Source organism: Rhodnius prolixus, unplaced genomic scaffold, assembly GCF_049639745.1.
Source record: "Rhodnius prolixus isolate KJV_2025 unplaced genomic scaffold, Rpr scaffold_6, whole genome shotgun sequence".
NCBI classification, from domain to species: domain Eukaryota; kingdom Metazoa; phylum Arthropoda; class Insecta; order Hemiptera; family Reduviidae; genus Rhodnius; species Rhodnius prolixus.
Genome location: NW_027411634.1, coordinates 13,811,351 through 13,829,700, shown reverse-complemented (window position 1 = coordinate 13,829,700; position 18,350 = coordinate 13,811,351). Strand labels below are relative to the sequence as shown.

The following is an 18,350-nucleotide window of genomic DNA, read 5'->3' as shown; positions in this document are numbered from 1 at the left end:
ATAACTTCTCAACTAATGGATCTGTACTCAAGAAAACTATAGCATACTACTCAGTAAAACAGAGCGTGTAAAAGCACAAAATTTCATACGAATAATCTGTTGTTTACTATGGGAGTTATAAAGGCCCGATTTCACAGCAAAACCATGACCCAAAAAAATTTCAACTCTCAATATCTTCTCAAGTAATGGATCTGTACTCAAGAAAACTATAGCATACTACTCAGTAAAACAGAGTGTGTAAGAGCACTAAATTTCATACGAATAATCTGTTGTTTACTGTGGGAGATATAAGGGCCCCATTTCATAGCAAAACCATGACCCAAAAAAATTTCAACCCTCAATATCTTCTCAACTAATGGATCTGTACCCAAGAAAACTATAGCATACTACTCAGTAAAACAGAGTGTGTCAGAGCACAAAATTTCATACGAATAATCTACTGTTTACAGTGGGAGTTATAAGGACCCCATTTCACAGCAAAACCATGACCCAAAAAAATTTCAACACTCAATAACTTCTCAACTAATGGATCTGTACTCAAGAAAACTATAGCATACTACTCAGTAAAACAGAGCGTGTAAAAGCACAAAATTTCATACGAATAATCTGTTGTTTACTATGGGAGTTATAAAGGCCCGATTTCACAGCAAAACCATGACCCAAAAAAAATTCAACTCTCAATATCTTCTCAAGTAATGGATCTGTACTCAAGAAAACTATAGCATACTACTCAGTAAAACAGATTGTGTAAGAGAACAAAATTTCATACGAATAATCTGTTGTTTACTGTGGGAATTATAAAGGCCCGATTTCATAGCTAAACCATGACCCAAAAAAATTTCAACTCTCAATATCTTCTCAAGTAATGGATCTGTACTCAAGAAAACTATAGCATACTACTCAGTAAAACAGAGTGTCTCAGAGCACAAAATTTCATACGAATAATCTGTTGTATAAAGTGAGAATTATAAGAGCCCCATTACACAGCAAAACCATGACCCAAAAAAATTTCAACTCTCAATATCTTCTCAAGTAATGGATCTGTACTCAAGAAAACTATAGCATACTACTCAGTAAAACAGAGTGTCTCAGAGCACAAAATTTCATACGAATAATCTGTTGTATAAAGTGAGAATTATAAGAGCCCCATTACACAGCAAAACCATGACCCAAAAAAATTTCAACTCTCAATATCTTCTCAACTAATGGATCTGTACTCAAGAAAACTATAGCATACTACTCAGTAAAACAGAGTGTGTCAGAGCACAAAATTTCATACGAATAATCTGTTGTATACAGTGGGAATTATAAGAGCCCCATTACACTGCAAAACCATGACCCAAAAAAATTTCAACTCTCAATATCTTCTCAACTGATGGATCTGTACTCAAGAAAACTATAGCATACTACTCAGTAAAACAGAGTGTGTAAGAGCACTAAATTTCATACGAATAATCTGTTGTTTACTGTGGGAGATATAAGGGCCCCATTTCATAGCAAAACCATGACCCAAAAAAATTTCAACCCTCAATATCTTCTCAACTAATGGATCTGTACCCAAGAAAACTATAGCATACTACTCAGTAAAACAGAGTGTGTCATAGCACAAAATTTCATACGAATAATCTACTGTTTACAGTGGGAGATATAAGGACCCCATTTCACAGCAAAACCATGACCCAAAAAAATTTCAACACTCAATAACTTCTCAACTAATGGATCTGTACTCAAGAAAACTATAGCAAACTACTCAGTAAAACAGAGTGTGTAAGAGCACTAAATTTCATACGAATAATCTGTTGTTTACTGTGGGAGATATAAGGGCCCCATTTCATAGCAAAACCATGACCCAAAAAAATTTCAACCCTCAATATCTTCTCAACTAATGGATCTGTACCCAAGAAAACTATAGCATACTACTCAGTAAAACAGAGTGTGTCAGAGCACAAAATTTCATACGAATAATCTACTGTTTACAGTGGGAGTTATAAGGACCCCATTTCACAGCAAAACCATGACCCAAAAAAATTTCAACACTCAATAACTTCTCAACTAATGGATCTGTACTCAAGAAAACTATAGCATACTACTCAGTAAAACAGAGCGTGTAAAAGCACAAAATTTCATACGAATAATCTGTTGTTTACTATGGGAGTTATAAAGGCCCGATTTCACAGCAAAACCATGACCCAAAAAAAATTCAACTCTCAATATCTTCTCAAGTAATGGATCTGTACTCAAGAAAACTATAGCATACTACTCAGTAAAACAGATTGTGTAAGAGAACAAAATTTCATACGAATAATCTGTTGTTTACTGTGGGAATTATAAAGGCCCGATTTCATAGCTAAACCATGACCCAAAAAAATTTCAACTCTCAATATCTTCTCAAGTAATGGATCTGTACTCAAGAAAACTATAGCATACTACTCAGTAAAACAGAGTGTCTCAGAGCACAAAATTTCATACGAATAATCTGTTGTATAAAGTGAGAATTATAAGAGCCCCATTACACAGCAAAACCATGACCCAAAAAAATTTCAACTCTCAATATCTTCTCAACTAATGGATCTGTACTCAAGAAAACTATAGCATACTACTCAGTAAAACAGAGTGTGTCAGAGCACAAAATTTCATACGAATAATCTGTTGTATACAGTGGGAATTATAAGAGCCCCATTACACTGCAAAACCATGACCCAAAAAAATTTCAACTCTTAATATCTTCTCAAGTAATGGATCTGTACTCAAGAAAACTATAGCATACTACTCAGTAAAACAGAGTGTGTAAGAGCACTAAATTTCATACGAATAATCTGTTGTTTACTGTGGGAGATATAAGGGCCCCATTTCATAGCAAAACCATGACCCAAAAAAATTTCAACCCTCAATATCTTCTCAACTAATGGATCTGTACCCAAGAAAACTATAGCATACTACTCAGTAAAACAGAGTGTCTCAGAGCACAAAATTTCATACGAATAATCTACTGTTTACAGTGGGAGTTATAAGGACCCCATTTCACAGCAAAACCATGACCCAAAAAAATTTCAACACTCAATAACTTCTCAACTAATGGATCTGTACTCAAGAAAACTATAGCATACTACTCAGTAAAACAGAGCGTGTAAAAGCACAAAATTTCATACGAATAATCTGTTGTTTACTATGGGAGTTATAAAGGCCCGATTTCACAGCAAAACCATGACCCAAAAAAAATTCAACTCTCAATATCTTCTCAAGTAATGGATCTGTACTCAAGAAAACTATAGCATACTACAGTAAAACAGATTGTGTAAGAGAACAAAATTTCATACGAATAATCTGTTGTTTACTGTGGGAATTATAAAGGCCCGATTTCATAGCTAAACCATGACCCAAAAAAATTTCAACTCTCAATATCTTCTCAAGTAATGGATCTGTACTCAAGAAAACTATAGCATACTACTCAGTAAAACAGAGTGTCTCAGAGCACAAAATTTCATACGAATAATCTGTTGTATAAAGTGAGAATTATAAGAGCCCCATTACACAGCAAAACCATGACCCAAAAAAATTTCAACTCTCAATATCTTCTCAAGTAATGGATCTGTACTCAAGAAAACTATAGCATACTACTCAGTAAAACAGAGTGTCTCAGAGCACAAAATTTCATACGAATAATCTGTTGTATAAAGTGAGAATTATAAGAGCCCCATTACACAGCAAAACCATGACCCAAAAAAATTTCAACTCTCAATATCTTCTCAACTAATGGATCTGTACTCAAGAAAACTATAGCATACTACTCAGTAAAACAGAGTGTGTCAGAGCACAAAATTTCATACGAATAATCTGTTGTATACAGTGGGAATTATAAGATCCCCATTACACTGCAAAACCATGACCCAAAAAAATTTCAACTCTCAATATCTTCTCAACTGATGGATCTGTACTCATGAAAACTATAGCATACTACTCAGTAAAACAGAGTGTGTAAGAGCACTAAATTTCATACGAATAATCTGTTGTTTACTGTGGGAGATATAAGGGCCCCATTTCATAGCAAAACCATGACCCAAAAAAATTTCAACCCTCAATATCTTCTCAACTAATGGATCTGTACCCAAGAAAACTATAGCATACTACTCAGTAAAACAGAGTGTGTAAGAGCACAAAATTTCATACGAATAATCTACTGTTTACAGTGGGAGATATAAGGACCCCATTTCACAGCAAAACCATGACCCAAAAAAATTTCAACACTCAATAACTTCTCAACTAATGGATCTGTACTCAAGAAAACTATAGCAAACTACTCAGTAAAACAGAGTGTGTAAGAGCACTAAATTTCATACGAATAATCTGTTGTTTACTGTGGGAGATATAAGGGCCCCATTTCATAGCAAAACCATGACCCAAAAAAATTTCAACCCTCAATATCTTCTCAACTAATGGATCTGTACCCAAGAAAACTATAGCATACTACTCAGTAAAACAGAGTGTGTCAGAGCACAAAATTTCATACGAATAATCTACTGTTTACAGTGGGAGTTATAAGGACCCCATTTCACAGCAAAACCATGACCCAAAAAAATTTCAACACTCAATAACTTCTCAACTAATGGATCTGTACTCAAGAAAACTATAGCATACTACTCAGTAAAACAGAGCGTGTAAAAGCACAAAATTTCATACGAATAATCTGTTGTTTACTATGGGAGTTATAAAGGCCCGATTTCACAGCAAAACCATGACCCAAAAAAAATTCAACTCTCAATATCTTCTCAAGTAATGGATCTGTACTCAAGAAAACTATAGCATACTACTCAGTAAAACAGATTGTGTAAGAGAACAAAATTTCATACGAATAATCTGTTGTTTACTGTGGGAATTATAAAGGCCCGATTTCATAGCTAAACCATGACCCAAAAAAATTTCAACTCTCAATATCTTCTCAAGTAATGGATCTGTACTCAAGAAAACTATAGCATACTACTCAGTAAAACAGAGTGTCTCAGAGCACAAAATTTCATACGAATAATCTGTTGTATAAAGTGAGAATTATAAGAGCCCCATTACACAGCAAAACCATGACCCAAAAAAATTTCAACTCTCAATATCTTCTCAACTAATGGATCTGTACTCAAGAAAACTATAGAATACTACTCAGTAAAACAGAGTGTGTCAGAGCACAAAATTTCATACGAATAATCTGTTGTATACAGTGGGAATTATAAGAGCCCCATTACACTGCAAAACCATGACCCAAAAAAATTTCAACTCTTAATATCTTCTCAAGTAATGGATCTGTACTCAAGAAAACTATAGCATACTACTCAGTAAAACAGAGTGTGTAAGAGCACTAAATTTCATACGAATAATCTGTTGTTTACTGTGGGAGATATAAGGGCCCCATTTCATAGCAAAACCATGACCCAAAAAAATTTCAACCCTCAATATCTTCTCAACTAATGGATCTGTACCCAAGAAAACTATAGCATACTACTCAGTAAAACAGAGTGTCTCAGAGCACAAAATTTCATACGAATAATCTACTGTTTACAGTGGGAGTTATAAGGACCCCATTTCACAGCAAAACCATGACCCAAAAAAATTTCAACACTCAATAACTTCTCAACTAATGGATCTGTACTCAAGAAAACTATAGCATACTACTCAGTAAAACAGAGCGTGTAAAAGCACAAAATTTCATACGAATAATCTGTTGTTTACTATGGGAGTTATAAAGGCCCGATTTCACAGCAAAACCATGACCCAAAAAAAATTCAACTCTCAATATCTTCTCAAGTAATGGATCTGTACTCAAGAAAACTATAGCATACTACATTAAAACAGATTGTGTAAGAGAACAAAATTTCATACGAATAATCTGTTGTTTACTGTGGGAATTATAAAGGCCCGATTTCATAGCTAAACCATGACCCAAAAAAATTTCAACTCTCAATATCTTCTCAAGTAATGGATCTGTACTCAAGAAAACTATAGCATACTACTCAGTAAAACAGAGTGTCTCAGAGCACAAAATTTCATACGAATAATCTGTTGTATAAAGTGAGAATTATAAGAGCCCCATTACACAGCAAAACCATGACCCAAAAAAATTTCAACTCTCAATATCTTCTCAAGTAATGGATCTGTACTCAAGAAAACTATAGCATACTACTCAGTAAAACAGAGTGTCTCAGAGCACAAAATTTCATACGAATAATCTGTTGTATAAAGTGAGAATTATAAGAGCCCCATTACACAGCAAAACCATGACCCAAAAAAATTTCAACTCTCAATATCTTCTCAACTAATGGATCTGTACTCAAGAAAACTATAGCATACTACTCAGTAAAACAGAGTGTGTAAGAGCACTAAATTTCATACGAATAATCTGTTGTTTACTGTGGGAGATATAAGGGCCCCATTTCATAGCAAAACCATGACCCAAAAAAATTTCAACCCTCAATATCTTCTCAACTAATGGATCTGTACCCAAGAAAACTATAGCATACTACTCAGTAAAACAGAGTGTGTCAGAGCACAAAATTTCATACGAATAATCTACTGTTTACAGTGGGAGATATAAGGACCCCATTTCACAGCAAAACCATGACCCAAAAAAATTTCAACACTCAATAACTTCTCAACTAATGGATCTGTACTCAAGAAAACTATAGCAAACTACTCAGTAAAACAGAGTGTGTAAGAGCACTAAATTTCATACGAATAATCTGTTGTTTACTGTGGGAGATATAAGGGCCCCATTTCATAGCAAAACCATGACCCAAAAAAATTTCAACCCTCAATATCTTCTCAACTAATGGATCTGTACCCAAGAAAACTATAGCAGAGTAAACAAACTCAGTAAAACAGAGTGTGTCAGAGCACAAAATTTCATACGAATAATCTACTGTTTACAGTGGGAGTTATAAGGACCCCATTTCACAGCAAAACCATGACCCAAAAAAATTTCAACACTCAATAACTTCTCAACTAATGGATCTGTACTCAAGAAAACTATAGCATACTACTCAGTAAAACAGAGCGTGTAAAAGCACAAAATTTCATACGAATAATCTGTTGTTTACTATGGGAGTTATAAAGGCCCGATTTCACAGCAAAACCATGACCCAAAAAAATTTCAACTCTCAATATCTTCTCAAGTAATGGATCTGTACTCAAGAAAACTATAGCATACTACTCAGTAAAACAGAGTGTGTAAGAGCACTAAATTTCATACGAATAATCTGTTGTTTACTGTGGGAGATATAAGGGCCCCATTTCATAGCAAAACCATGACCCAAAAAAATTTCAACCCTCAATATCTTCTCAACTAATGGATCTGTACCCAAGAAAACTATAGCATACTACTCAGTAAAACAGAGTGTGTCAGAGCACAAAATTTCATACGAATAATCTACTGTTTACAGTGGGAGTTATAAGGACCCCATTTCACAGCAAAACCATGACCCAAAAAAATTTCAACACTCAATAACTTCTCAACTAATGGATCTGTACTCAAGAAAACTATAGCATACTACTCAGTAAAACAGAGCGTGTAAAAGCACAAAATTTCATACGAATAATCTGTTGTTTACTATGGGAGTTATAAAGGCCCGATTTCACAGCAAAACCATGACCCATAAAAAATTCAACTCTCAATATCTTCTCAAGTAATGGATCTGTACTCAAGAAAACTATAGCATACTACTCAGTAAAACAGAGTGTGTCAGAGCACAAAATTTCATACGAATAATCTGTTGTATACAGTGGGAATTATAAGAGCCCCATTACACTGCAAAACCATGAACCAAAAAAATTTCAACACTCAATATCTTCTCAACTGATGGATCTGTACTCAAGAAAACTATAGCATACTACTCAGTAAAACAGAGTGTGTAAGAGCACTAAATTTCATACGAATAATCTGTTGTTTACTGTGGGAGATATAAGGGCCCCATTTCATAGCAAAACCATGACCCAAAAAAATTTCAACCCTCAATATCTTCTCAACTAATGGATCTGTACCCAAGAAAACTATAGCATACTACTCAGTAAAACAGAGTGTGTCAGAGCACAAAATTTCATACGAATAATCTACTGTTTACAGTGGGAGTTATAAGGACCCCATTTCACAGCAAAACCATGACCCAAAAAAAATTTCAACACTCAATATCTTCTCAACTAATGGATCTGTACTCAAGAAAACTATAGCATACTACTCAGTAAAACAGAGCGTGTAAAAGCGCAAAATTTCATACGAATAATCTGTTGTTTACTATGGGAGTTATAAAGGCCCGATTTCACAGCAAAACCATGACCCAAAAAAATTTCAACTCTCAATATCTTCTCAACTAATGGATCTGTACTCATGAAAACTATAGCATACTACTCAGTAAAACAGATTGTGTAAGAGCACTAAATTTTATACGAATAATCAGTTGTTTACAGTGGGAATTATATGGGCCCAATTTCACAGCAAAACCATGACCCAAAAAAATTTCAACTCTCAACATCTTCTCAACTAATGGATCTGTACTCAAGAAAACTATAGCATACTACTCAGTAAAACAGTGTGAGTAAGAGCACAAAATTTAATATGAATAATCTGTTGTTTACAGTGGGAATTATGAGAGCCTAATTTCATAGCAAAACCATTACCCAAAAAAATTTCATTTCTCAATATCTTCTCAACTGATGGATCTGTACTCAAGAAAACTATAGCATACTACTCAGTAAAACAGAGTGTGTTAGAGCACAAATTTTTATACGAATAATCTACTGTTTACAGTGGGAGTTATAAGGACCCCATTTCACAGCAAAACCATGACCCAAAAAAATTTCAAGACTCAATAACTTCTTAACTAATGGATCTGTACTCAAGAAAACTATAGCAAACTACTCAGTAAAACAGAGTGTGTAAGAGCACTAAATTTCATACGAATAATCTGTTGTTTACTGTGGGAGATATAAGGGCCCCATTTCATAGCAAAACCATGACCCAAAAAAATTTCAACCCTCAATATCTTCTCAACTAATGGATCTGTACCCAAGAAAACTATAGCATACTACTCAGTAAAACAGAGTGTGTCAGAGCACAAAATTTCATACGAATAATCTACTGTTTACAGTGGGAGTTATATGGCCCCTATTTCACAGCAAAACCATGACCCAAAAAAATTTCAACACTCAATAACTTCTCAACTAATGGATCTGTACTCAAGAAAACTATAGCATACTATTCAGTAAAACAGAGCGTGTAAAAGCACAAAATTTCATACGAATAATCTGTTGTTTACTATGGGAGTTATAAAGGCCCGATTTCACAGCAAAACCATGACTCAAAAAAATTTCAACTCTCAATATCTTCTCAAGTAATGGATCTGTACTCAAAAAAACTATAGCATACTGCACAGTAAAACATTGCGTGTATGAGCACAAAATTTCATACGAATAATCTGTTGTTTACAGTGGGAATTATATGGGCCTAATTTCACAGCAAAACCATGACCCAAAAAAATTTCAACTCTCAACATCTTCTCAACTAATGGATCTGTACTCAAGAAAACTATAGCATACTACTCTGTAAAACAGAGTGTGTCAGAGCACAAAATTTCATACGAATAATCTGTTGTTTACAGTGGGAATTATAAGAGCCCCATTACACAGCAAAACCATGACCCAAAAAAATTTCAACTCTCAATATCTTCTCAACTAATGGATCTGTACTCAAGGAAACTATAGCAAACTACTCAGTAAAAGAGAGTGTGTAAGAGCACTAAATTTCATACGAATAATCTGTTGTTTACTGTGGGAGATATAAGGGCCCCATTTCATAGCAAAACCATGACCCAAAAAAATTTCAACCCTCAATATCTTCTCAACTAATGGATCTGTACCCAAGAAAACTATAGCATACTACTCAGTAAAACAGAGTGTGTAAGAGCACAAATTTTTATACGAATAATCTACTGTTTACAGTGGGAGTTATAAGGACCCCATTTCACAGCAAAACCATGACCCAAAAAAATTTCAACACTCAATATCTTCTCAAGTAATGGATCGTATGAAATTTTGTGCTCTTACACACTCTATTTTACTGAGTTGTATGCTATAGTTTTCTTGAGTACAGATCCATTACTTGAGAAGATATTGAGAGTTGAAATTTTTTTGGGTCATGGTTTTTTATTGTGGTTAAGAGATTAGGTAAAATTAAATTTCTTTAAATTCTGTGCTGAAGAAACACAACATTCTCGATCTAAAATATGGCGGTTGCCCTAACGAGCAGGACCTTGGCCAATAAAAGAGGCCTCTTTCTTATCCGTTTAAACCAACAAAAACCCTAAACTTTCCTTTGACTCTTACATTCAATCTTACAACTAATTAAGTTTCCCAATGCTGCCAGTCTTATTACAGCGCTTTTATAGATCTTTTGGAAACAGTTTTTATAAAATTATTCCTCTGTACTACCTTCAGTTTTTTCGTTGTCCTGTATACTGCATCAGTGCGCATTGCTTTTACTGACTATTAGTTCACTTGATCATCACTTATTATTATTAAATACTTCATCCACTTCTCTAAGGCGTTTAAATCAGCTTAACTGGCTATAATATTTATTTTTGCATTTTCCCGTTTTCTCTAATTACTTCCAGCTAATCACCCTGTAGGATTATCACAACCTTATTAATCTCTAATAAGCTACTTTTCCTTCCTTATCACTTGCATTACTTCTTACCATTTCTATTCTACTAATCGCCTGTAAATGAGAAGAGAGAATATTTGAAAGTTTATAGGGCGGGCCATGGCCTACCCTCGGTGTATGGGTCGCTAGATGGACGATAATGTATTGATAATGCAACCACCTAAGACACGGCACGGTGCCATACTCTCGTTCGCCAGTGTTGGTACTGTTTCTTCTATCCACGTAAAGCTATATTTTTTGCACTGTCTGCTACAGCCAAATTTTTATCATACATCGTAGCAGTGCCAGGATAAATTCTAAGCGCAAGACGCACTCAAAAATGTATTGTTATTGGGATCAACCATACCGTTTAAGAATTGTCCTTAAAGTTATAAATATAAACGTTTTCCTTTGTCAAGCCTTGAAAAGTAAAGAAATATTTTTATGACAATCTCAGAAAAAAGTATTCTAAATAATAACTTACTTGTATGAATGTATTCCAAAAGCACTTCTTTTAATGGATGGTAGGAAACCCATTTTTTACAGACGACTTATTTTAAGAATTATGGCTAGATATTTCCTCAGTCAAAGCAGATGCTAAAAAGAGTTGAGAATAAAATTACTAAAATTCCATTGTACACGGGGTTTACAGAGATGTATGCTTGACCAAACCTTTTTAGGTTCGATGGACATAAGATGAGAGCCGAAGATATAGAAATATCACAACTCCTATCCATCATAAATATTATTTACACTTATAGAGGAAAGTATTCTGATTCGAGTTTTTATCAATTTTTTTAACATCAATTTTAATCCACTTCTTTTTTTTTGCATAAACTTCTTTCCAATGTTTAATACTAAATTACAGTCAGACCGGAATAAAATAATATTATGTGTTACCTAATTTATAAATGAAAAGTTGGGGAGGTGCTAAAGAGGTTATAACAGACGGATAACAATATGTTTCTGCAGACGCTTCTTAAAGTATGTTTCTGATTACGGGCAGCATTATTCGGCAATAGAGAGATCCAACAAAAGTCTCTGCTTTTGAAAATATGCTTAGGTGCAGATTTTATCCTTGGTACCAGGCATATGATTTATATTCTGGTAGTGTAGTGTGAGACAGAAACTTAGTTAAAGTCGAATTCTTTTCAGCAAACTGTTTATTCAACTTCCGATGTTAGATGAAAGTCAAAGACTGGCTAGGAATCAAATACGATTCGAATTAAATCAGCGTAAGTCTTTTATTTTATTTTTTACTGTTTCAGTTACTAACAAGGCTCACCAGTTGATTTTTTTAAGTATAATTCATTGTTATTATTTACTTAACCTATATTTGTGCCAGTAATTCAATTCCTATTTGGTTGCTCAAGGTTCTTTGGAGCAAAAGACAGAGAAACCTGCTTACACCTGAAAGAAAATACATTGAGCTCTGAAAACGATTTTGTTGTTTTGTATTTCCAAGCTGTAGTAGAACATTTTTTCTGTTGATTAAGGAGGGATACTTTGAAAGCACACATGCCCCAATCAAATTAGAGTTCATATGTGATTGCTCGCCCGTTGGGAACAACTCAAAATAGGAAAGTACTATAAAAAGGCAAAAACTTGTTATGTTCTCTTGGAATGCCGCTGTAAGCAAAAAAAAACATTTCAGACCATTTAAGTGTAACAGTGAATTCTCCAGAGAATTCTAACGTGTACTTTCTATTTGTGGTGAAATGAAATCAGGTAAATACTCTCTGGTACATTGTTGGTTCTTCTTGTTTTTGAATTACAAGAACTCTAACCATTCCTCGTTGAAGAAACTTAGGACAACGCTGGAAACATTATTGAAATTGTATTTCTATACAAATGGCACTTGTCTAGATATTGGTGAAAGGAATTACTCATGCATCCCGCAGCTAGACTGGAAGTAGGTAGTACACCCACACATTTCAATTTTTAACTTATATCTATCTTGAAATATTGAATGGAGGTATTGAAACAGTTACGTACTGACATTTATTGATTTACACAATTTATTGATTTAAACATTTGCCTAATTTCAAACTAAAATGCATAAAAAAATTATAATAATCGGTGGAAAAACAAAATAATCGAGATCTATTTTTAAAACATATAATATGTATATACAAATACAAAAACATGTTTTTTATATGTTTGTTTAAAACATAGTTGTGTTCTTTTTTTTCAACATAATCGTCAAGAGATGTGTCTAGTTTTCACTACAATCCCTGTCAAAGGCTGTTTTACCAGATAATCTTGCATTTAAGCCAAGTATAGCAAGCGTATTCTACCGATGCCACAGCAAATAGGTAATTTTCAAGGGAAGGTAACTTGCTATAAAATATGTAAAATACTTATGAAGGAACTTTATTCTTATTTATTTTTTTATTCTATTGTAATCATTTATTCTTATGAATGTGCAAAATAGATAAAACAAAAATGATTATTATTTCTTCTGTAAAATATGAAAAAAATGAAATAGAAATAAAAATGGGAGATAACTCAAAACTAAACACATAAAACGATAATAATATATACTTAATACTCATAAGGGTTGAATAAACACAAATTAACCTAAATATAGTTTATTCTCTTAATTCATAAGGCATAACATTCATAAAGCATAACTTTCATAAAGAGTGACAAAACTAAACTCAACTGAACTAAGGAATGTCTCTAACTACCTGCAACCCTCTAGCTACCCCTAACGGTCAGCCCTTCTTTTACACCCTCTACAGGGTTGCCAAATACCAAATATTTCAATTTACTTCATACATGTAAATTCTACGTTTATTTAACTCTTAATTTTGGGGCAAAATTAACGCTAATTCAACGTTTTTTCTAAATTTTATCGTCTCAATTAGTTGTAACTTATATTAGATTAGATTAGATAGTAGATGGGACGGGACCTACGCCCCATGGCACCGCAGCCACAAGAGGCTTATTGTGCCAGCCCCTTCTTAGTTCTAGTAGGCGAACCCTCCTCTCCTAAAGAGGTTGAGGACTTTCCCTACTAGTTCTTTTTGCGCTACTATCTCCTTCGGCCTCAGCGTTCCAAAGGTTTCATAGCGCAAACGCTCGATTGTAACGCAATCGAACAGCAGGTGAGAGGCCGTTTCTTCTTCTTCCTGACATAATCAGCACAATGGTGCCGAGCTTATAAGCCCCCACATTACGCAGATGCTTCCTGAACCTACCTTGCCCCGTGAATAGAGTAATCTGATTTCTACCCAAGCTTCAAGGTCTCTTTGGTTCTTTGCTTACACAGCCAAGGCATCATAGTCTTGCTGTGTTTAACCCCAGGACACATCACCCAGTTCTTTTCGTGCTCCCTCCAGATCCAATCTCTGAGAGCCGCACGAACTGAATCCCTGGTGATCCCCAGGACAGGCTCCGGACCGATGAAAGGAGTGTTAGATCCATTCCCGGCCAGATGATCAGCTTTTTCATTCCCTTCAATCCCTACATGACCTGGCACCCATTCCAGCCGAACTTTGTTGTGCCGCGCCAGTAGTTCCAGGGCCTTCCTACATTCCCAAACCAGGGAAGAGGTTATTCTGAAGGATACAAGAGCCTTCAGCGCAGCCTGGCTAGTTGTCTTAATTATATATAGATTAAAAATCTAACTGGAAAATAATATTTTCTCAAATTATCGACCAGCGTAGTGCCTTAGGAAAGACTGTTAGTCAAGGTTTCAGCCTTCAAAAGGAAGTTACTCCTACGGAAGAGAAAATCTTGAAGACAGGAATATTGTAGAGTGCGTTAGTGAAGCGAATTCGTGTGGGGGAAAAAAGCAAAAACAAATGAAAAAAATGGAGCATTTGACCCAATTTGATCTCCACTTAAAAACTCCACATTTTTTTGACAGAAGTCATGAATTTGCCACATAGAATCATGACTGGAAAAAAATTGCAGTAACTATTGTAAGCCTACATAAAGGATTATGTTTTTCCTTTCTTTATTTCTGCTACATTTTTGAACTTAATATTTGTGTTTATATTTATATATAATGGTAATAAAATCCTCTTACAAAACCATTAAATATCTGCTGCAAATAGAAATGATAATGTAGAAATTAAATAAAGATACTGAGTGAAAATATAATTCTAAGTAAAATTATTTAGTAATGCTAGAACTAAAGAATTAATCTAAACATAAAACATAACCTTTTTGTTTGTTTATTACTTGGGTTATTTTAAGCACTAATCTGTAACAACTAATCTGAGGGTATTTATTTTTAATTATGTTCCACATGTAACACCTATCTGAGGTTATTGGCGCCTATAGCTTTTTTCAGAGCCCTGCCAGTCACCGTTGCAGTGTTTTCTCGTTACAGACAACAAACAGTCAACCACTGGCTACTTTACTTATAAACAATTTTCGCTATCAAATAAAAAGTAGTCCATACACGAGATTCGAACTGCGGATCTTTTCATTTAAAAAGGCACGCTCATAGACCCGTAGGGTTGCATGAAAACACGACAGAAACAATAATAATAAAGTTAAATCTACACCAAATCAATCTATTCAAATGAAAAGTTAAATTTATTTATTGTGATTATGGTTGTGTTTACACAATAACCATTATTTGTTTTCGTGGGCTGGTTAAAACCAACATATTTGTATTTACAGTTTCTGTTGGCTTATATGCCTCATTTTACCTATATATCGGTGCTCTATCTTTATTTCATCGTTCATTTGGTTCAATAGTTTCTCTGCAGCCTCTTTCACTACATTCTCCAAGACTTCCACGAGGTAACAGTAACTACCTTCCACTACTTTCTTCTTCGTGGCTTCCATGAGATAAGGATTACTTGAGCGCTGCATACAGTGCTGCATTCCTTCCTAGAACAATACAGTGGTAACTGAATGTGACTTCGCTAAGTTTGGGTGCTTAGTGTGATGAATTTAGTGTGATTTAGTAGAGTATGAGCGCAGTGTGATTATATAAGCACTTAATGAAGAAACTATGGAATAAGTAACTGCTTCGAAGGTCCTATATTTTTAGTTTATACCCTCTAATGATTTTCAAAATTTTCATCAGGAATGGGAATATTTTTGTGTGGATACCTTGATTGGTCCTTTTCAAAGAACTTTTGGATTATGCTTCAGGTATTTAAGTTTATATTATTTTGTTTTATAATTATTATTTCTTTCTGAAATTGACCTCAATCCGGTCCTCCGTTCTTTTGTGTTCATTCTCACGCTATCCTCTGAATGCACCTCTTTTGATGGGGTAACACTCTCAGTTTGTTTGTTTTTTTTCCCTTCAGAGAATTAGAATGCACTAAGGACTTGGTTTTCTCATTAAAATCGGCTTTACTCAACGAATCAATTACAGCAATGATTGCATTCACCACTGGGTGATCAACTGGGGCAAAAGTTTTGCGAGTATCCTTGCCATTTTTTTGTGACTGCCTACGTTGGTGTCCATAAGCAATATTCTCTTTAGCTATTTTATTTTCCTCTTTATAATTGGGGACACGCCGCATCCTTAGGCTCGAAACATAGTGGAGCGGCGATGATAGCTGCTTCAGATCAAAGAGAGCGACGAGCAGCGAGCAAAGAATCGCATGCACATAGTGACGAGTTTAGTCGCGCTTCTCCTTTCGACGAGACAAGATGGAGGAACTATTTCTATTTGAAAATTCTTCCTTGAAAATTTGGTATTTACAGCAGCTTAGAAGCAGGAGCTGCAGTGTATAAACATATTTAGACATGAACTTGGTGAATTCCATCACTTGTACCAACAACTTCGGGAGCATCCTGGCAAGATTTATTCGTATTTTAGAATATCTATTTCAACATTTGATTACATACTAGCCCAGTGTAACCCCATTAATCCTAGCAGTTACTTTAAGGTAAGAAAAAAATAAATAAAAACAAAATAGAAATTTATACAGATAAAAAGAAATTAGTCAATTCGTTCTGATCAGAAGTAGTAGGACGTGAAAATGTAATTTAATTTTGCCTAGTATTTAGGTGAAAGTTAGCATTAAGGGATTGAGAACCAAATTAAATGTAGCAAAAATTACCTGAATTCTCCATTAACTCTAATTGTTAATTAATTTTAACTATTAATTATTAATTGTTAAAAACTGTTGTAGCTTCGCAAATATTATGGTCCCACAGAGGTTTCTTTAAACAAACTAAACCAATAAATGTATCAATTTCCGTAACCTATGCGCAATAACCTTCGCGATGAGAGCGAAGAAATCAAACATGTAATAACGCTTTGCTCTACTCTCTATAGATAGCGTTGCTCTATCTTCGCTTTGCTCGCCACTATGCGCGGTCCCATATGTTAACTTGTGTTTGATTTCGCCGCTCCACTATGTTTCCAGCCTTTTACTAGCTACAAATGGTTGCAGTTTGAATCTGGCTCCATACATAGTAACATATATATTCGTAAACACTGACTATCAAAAGTCAGAAAACATGACTCGAGCTGCCCCTTTTCTACCTTTCTGAATATTCTCTTAATATATTTACATCTCTAATTTTACTCTGAACATTTCCTAAGATCTCTCTTTCCGATAATGAAGACTCCATTCCATTTATAACCACTTTTGAAAATATTAGGTGGTCTGGAATGTTTTTTTGTGCAAATTGCAAGTGTTAAATAATGTACTTTTTTTTCACAGTAAATCGAAAACTTTTTGTTGAAAAGCTTTATAAAAGCTCTTTATTATAGGTGAGTTTGGATTTAAAATTCTTTCAGACCTCAATAAAAAAGGCAAACTTTGTAGAGCTATACAGTTCAGTGCAAATGAAAAGTTAATTTTCAGCAAACTTAAGTAACAGTACAGATTATAACATTTTTTTTCTTTAAACAAAAATATCGCAAACAAAACTTATATAATATTTTGAAAAATGGAAATTTAAATTTTCTACCTTTGTTCGTTTTTGTCCTGGGAACAAGGGGTCTTATTGATTATTCATCCCCTGACACCATACAGGTAACTATTACAACTTTACTGTGAAATCCTGTCCCTCGCTGTGTTATACCTTACAAAATACATCATTTTGTGCGTGAAGGAATGCTGTGTGGGCTGAGAGTTATTGCAGTTGACAGATTCCTCCAAGTACGTTTTCAAAGGGGTGAATTTATTAGTAATAGATTACTGGAAAGGGATAAGGCAAATAAAGATTGACTAAATGTTTTACACTTTAAAGTCTTAAAATCAACACTAAAGAGAGACGAATTAAAATAACTATTTAGGTTAATTATATAACGCAATTCAATTCATTACCATAATTCAAAAATTGAAAGAGGTTAATCAGCAGCGCTAACACCGAAACAGTTCATGAATCGTTAATAAACAGTTGGATACATTCATCTGTTTAATAATTGATTACTGTAATATGTTTGCGTTAAAATAAATTAATAAACTCAGGTCGGTGAAAATAATAACAAACTAAAATATTGTAATATTTTAACTCTGTTGCAAAGCGTGTATTTAAAAAGAAAACGAAATTTATAATGTTTTTGTTGATTAGCTGACAAACAGTACTTTTTTCAATCTTTAACCATTAACTATAATTTATAAGAATAATCTATCTTAGAATACATAGTATCAAATCTTGTAAATTTTACTAAACTGAAATTGTTCCATTGAAAGTTTTCGAATCCCAACAGATTACTGTACTTTACCAAAGGAGGAAGAAATAA

The 18,350-nt window shown here is 34.2% G+C and overlaps 1 protein-coding gene across 2 annotated transcripts in view; it reads right to left on the bottom strand.

Moving 5' to 3' along the window:
- LOC141460065 (cholecystokinin receptor-like) overlaps positions 1-11,601 on the bottom strand; it is a 202,046-nt gene extending 190,445 nt beyond the window's left edge. For both annotated transcript variants that reach the window (XM_074139705.1, XM_074139708.1), the window contains exons 1-2: positions 11,345-11,601; positions 11,157-11,269 (exon numbers count right to left, since the gene is read on the bottom strand). The gene's annotated coding sequence lies outside the window, so the exon portion shown is untranslated. The remainder of the gene's footprint in view (positions 1-11,156; positions 11,270-11,344) is intronic.
- Positions 11,602-18,350: the final 6,749 nt, after the last annotated feature.